Raw genomic sequence first — 5107 nt, 5'->3', positions numbered from 1 at the left:
ATGAAAACAAGTATAAATATAAAAATTATATATAATTGAATTTAAAAAAAATAATAATAAATTTTAAAATTGCTCTAAAATACATTATCTTAAAACTTTTCACTTATATATATAATAATTATTTTTCTTTTTTATAAATCTTTACTAATGGCTTAAATGTTAGATTTATTTAAGAAAGAATTCGATAATTTTCATAATAATAATAACAATTGAATTGTGTTTTGGCATACATCGCATCAGAAAATTGAATATACTAAGAGGGATTTTCTTATACACTTCGAGTGAATTACATAATAAAAATTTTCGAACAAATCAAATGTTGAGACGAGAAGGAGGACCGGACGTAGATGTGTTGCATCTTAAGAGATTCTAGTAGTGGTTGTTTGATAATTAAAGGCAGACTCTCGTACCAGTTAATGAGTAGGAGGCGGAAGATCACGTACGGGCCTCAGTAGAATACCTAACTATTTAACGATCGCTTCGAGCACTTTGCAGTTTCTCAAGTACATCGAATAAACAGCAAATTCTGAGAAAATAATCGGGTTTTCATTACTTTTCACTTTTAAAATAAACATTCTGACGTATATATTTATTAAGTTTTAAAATGTTCATCAGAAATTACATGTCAGTAAAAAGTTAGTTAATAGCATCATTAATCTTATAGTTTACTTTATTTTAAAATAATATCTGTCAGTTTAAACGGAAAATAAAATAGTTAGCATAAAATTAGTTTTATAATCGTTTAAACTGCAATTTACAATTTTATCGTTGATGCCGTGAAACGTTTTTGAATAAATATAAAATAATTTTTCATTAAAAAAATAACAAATTTTTACTAAATTTCATTTATAATGATATTTAAATTTGATCTCATAATAAAATGAAATCAAATTTAATTATATTCAGGGTTAATTTTGAGCTAAAATTTAGATATATTCTATTTACAAGAAGTCGTACAATAATAAAACATATATTAAGTATTTTGATATATTTCGTGTATAAAATTAATAACAAAAACATTTATTAAATCATATTTTTAATAAAAAAAATTCCACATAAATCTCCACAGAAAAATTTTATTTTTCAATTTTAAAATAGACTCTTAGTTATAGAAATTCAAAACCAAATCGATTCTATATCACATATATATTTTTTAATCTATAGAAAAATCAGCATAAGATCGAATGAAATATTTTTTCTGATATATTTACTAGGAAAAGATTATATTTTTCTTTTTCTAGGCTTGACCGAAACAAGATTCTAATCGCAACAGAAGTCTCCAAGGAAGTCTGAACCTGATAGAATCGACCCCTGTACATCCATCTTTCCTGCATTGTTTATCTGTCCAATCATACCAATGGACAGCAAAATGAATTGTACGTATTTACTTAATGCAAACGACCGATACAAACAAGTAATTTAAACAACGGCTATTATAAGTTTAATTTAATTAAGAATTTAAGAAAAATTGAATAATAAATTTTTGCATTGGAAAATTGTTTCTAAAGTATGATTGATTCTATTCTTATCTTTTAAATCTTTTTATATTTCTGATAACAAACAAATTAATATAAACAGAAGAAATTAATTAGAAATTTGTATTTTTATATTAAAATAATTAAAATTAAAAGTGAAGAAAAGAATTTAAAGTCAGAACGAATGTTTAAAATAAAAGAGTTACTTGATTAGATGGAAACGTGACGAGGATTGTTGGTACGGATTAGAGACGTGATTCGATTCTTGGTACTTTTTCCAACGCTTTCTATCGATAATTGAAAGTCGTAGCAACTCTATAAAGTGAGAAATTCAATTAGGGTTTCATTCTAAATATTTAATTTTTAGTTAAAAACATAAAAGATTATAAATATAACTAAGTTCTAAAACAATAATATGAAGAGAAGTGTTAATTACTATTTAATTTAGTAACAGTAAAAATTATTTATTAAAAAATATCATTTCTAAATTTCTACATTAAACTAAATTTATAATCTTTATAAATATTGATTTAAAAATATATATATATANATATATATATATATATAACATTAATTAAAGGTCATCACAATGTTTTTATAAACGTTTTAATATTTAGAAATTTAATTTTAAATATGTTTATATGTTTGATTTTTAGATAAGTCTAAAATTTGTTTATGATATTTTAGTTGCTCTATACATTATTCTGTATTTACTGTTAGAATTCTAGCTGAATAGATTAGATTGTAATATATATATATATATAGATTATACTTGTAAAATATTAAAATATTAATATTTTATAAACATAAGAATATATAAATTTAAGAATTTAAACGTATGTGAAGAACTTTTAGTAGAAATGTTAATATTCATTTTAAACTCGATAATTAATATCATTAGAGAGACTTTATAAAAGTTTCAGTGCTTTATAGAATGTCTTCTCTTTAATTAATACAAATATTAATATATTTTCCAGGTACAAACAAGTCTCATCAATTAAAAGTAGTGTATTCGCTTTAAAGGGCATGTGAAATAATTTATAAAATTAAACTGAGTTAGTCGAAGTTTTGTCGGAGTTTCAGGATAATATATAATATTTAAATTATTAAATATCCAATATTTATCCATTATTACCGGGATGTGGATATTATACATCACGAACGTCGACCCAGTTTTGCCAAACTATTCTAGAAGAGCGAAAATACGCTTTTGCCGAACGATTTCCTCTCAAAACTTCGTTTAACGACGTTAAACAGTTTGATCACAGGTGGCATTTCCTCACTCGCTTTCCCATATTTCTATCCTCTCTCTCTATTACATCATCCGCAAAGATGGTTGTAATGGCCTCTTCTACATTCAAATTGTCCTATCTAGTTCGTTTAAAGAGCGCCAGATGGCACTTTCCTGATCCAATATCTGAAGTTGTTGCCAACTTTTCGGAAACTTTCGTAACGATTTTATATCGAAAAAAATATTATAATATCAAATCTATAAGATATTAAAAAATATAAAAATATTTAAATTTTCTAAACATACTTTAATAATAATAATTAATTACATACGATAAAGATTTTTTTTAAATCGATTATTTTTGATTTATTTATTTTTTTTAATATTCTAAAATTTTGAGATATTTTCTGTTTTTAATATGATTAAGTTCGTAAAATTCTTATTAATCAAAATAAAATTCTTTAAAATTCATTCGAATGTCATTTTTTATATTAAAATAGATTCGAGAAAATAGTACTGCCATATACAAAACTGGGACGTCGAACTGTGTCAGTAATTTATTACTTTATCCATTTCTGCTTTTGACAAGCTAGGACTATCTTTCATTTGCAGAATACTTTTAAAAATTTTTCCAGGAAACATTTCACTTTTAAATAGTCTAAACTGTCGATAAAACAAAAATACAATGTCAGACTCGACATCTTTCCTTTAATTAAAAATTCATGCTAACGTCTGACGATAATGTATCGAAAATATTGGAAAGCAATATTGATAATACTTTTGAGAATGGCAGATGAAAGAAAGAATTTGGAAGAATGGCCAAACTAATTCTAAAGATTGATAATGCTTTTAAAGTCTAATGAAGTAGATCGAGCGAAAGGAATTTTTTCCAGTTACTAAGAAACGTTGTAGCTTACGAGGTATACTCTTTTCGCTAAGTGTAAAAGACTCTACCTTTATAATTTACAAGAAAATATATGTTTAAACTTTCTACAAACTTTCTTAGTTAATCCTAATTTATAAGAAAATGTTCCTTGTTACTATCGTTGTTCGTTGCATTTTACTCATTAATTAAGATAACATCGAGCTTTTGTAAGTTAATTATTCTAACAATATCATTTTGCTTTCAGAGTTGTTTTCAGCTGAAAGAATTAAGAACTTTAAATCGATTTCTTAAATATTTTGCTCTTTTTATCCTAACTTATTATCATACAAAAAAAAACTAAAATATTATATTATAAATTTTCTCAGTATTTTAAAAAACAATGTTATTAAATAATATTACTTTCGAAAAGTACAACAAAACTTCTTTCGTAAGTCTACATTGAAATGTTAGCAACAGTAGCTCATTAATTATTGAAGATTTAAGTATTAAATTATTTATTTTATATGTAGAAACAGTTATTTATATTCCCTGCCATGTTTTATTGAACAGCGATCATTATAGATCAGCTTCAACTTTAATCTAAAGAAAACTAAAGCAACTACTCTGGGAGAAAAGTAGCGTACAAACTGTAATCACGTGTGGTATGAATATTTACAAGAATCAAGCAAGCTGCTTCGGTAAATCACAATATATAATATAAATTATCTATATTTAAACATAAAATTAATGAGTTATTATTATTTTTGTTAAAAACTAGCGAGCTGTATTATTGCTAGCAACAAAAACGCGTTATAAAATTTTATTTATTTCCTTTAAGAGTTTTAAATCAAAAAATTCTTTTCTATCGAATACAAAAAGAGCAATTTAAGCTTTTCATTAACGCTTATTTATTATTAATTCATATAAAATTTTCATGCTCGGCAAAAATTTACTACCAACGTTTTTAGATCTGTTAGCAGAAGGTTCTTCACCTTTTCACATAATAAAGTTTCAAATATTCTCTTTATAAAGAAAACACTTTTGGGGAAAAAAAACTCGAACGGTTACAATATAACTTAAAAACCTTCTTATAAATATCCACCGTCCCATTAATCTTCAAAGGTAATTTTTTCAGGTGAAGCAACTGTGTAGTTTTTATTTAGGGATTTTTTTCCCTTTCTGTGAAAGTCTGCTGCATCAAAGTATCCATTGGAGTTAAGTGTAGTTTTGACATCAGATTCTAAGCATCTCTTTTGATTATTTTCTTCCGCTCGGATAGACAACTTGATCGATGGATTGTAGATTTTATCCAAATGCTAAAGCAACAAAGACTGTATCGTATTCTTCATAGACTCCATGTTAAAATTTAAAAAGTTTCCATTCTGTTTCATAATGTGGAGGATTTACTTAAAATAAACAAGCAAACATAATTAAATGCATAATCAGTCAAAGTAGTCAACTGAAACAATCAATTAAACTATAAGCTTTTAAATTATTTTAATATAAAATTAAATTAATAATTATTAAACACTTATT

At 24.7% G+C, this 5107-nt stretch overlaps 1 long non-coding RNA gene across 1 annotated transcript in view; it reads right to left on the bottom strand.

The window, feature by feature from the left end:
• The window catches only part of LOC111642684, a 7193-nt gene extending 4313 nt beyond the window's left edge, over window positions 1-2880 (bottom strand). Inside the window, exons 1-2 of the long non-coding RNA XR_002759588.1 lie at window positions 2611-2880; window positions 1682-1790 (exon numbers count right to left, since the gene is read on the bottom strand). This is a non-coding gene — a long non-coding RNA (uncharacterized LOC111642684). The remainder of the gene's footprint in view (window positions 1-1681; window positions 1791-2610) is intronic.
• Between the last annotated feature and the right edge of the window lie 2227 nt (window positions 2881-5107).

Source organism: Centruroides sculpturatus, unplaced genomic scaffold (assembly GCF_000671375.1).
Source record: "Centruroides sculpturatus isolate CEXI.00-Female unplaced genomic scaffold, Cexi_2.0 scaffold3, whole genome shotgun sequence".
NCBI lineage: Eukaryota > Metazoa > Arthropoda > Arachnida > Scorpiones > Buthidae > Centruroides > Centruroides sculpturatus.
This window is presented reverse-complemented; position numbering and strand designations above follow the sequence as displayed.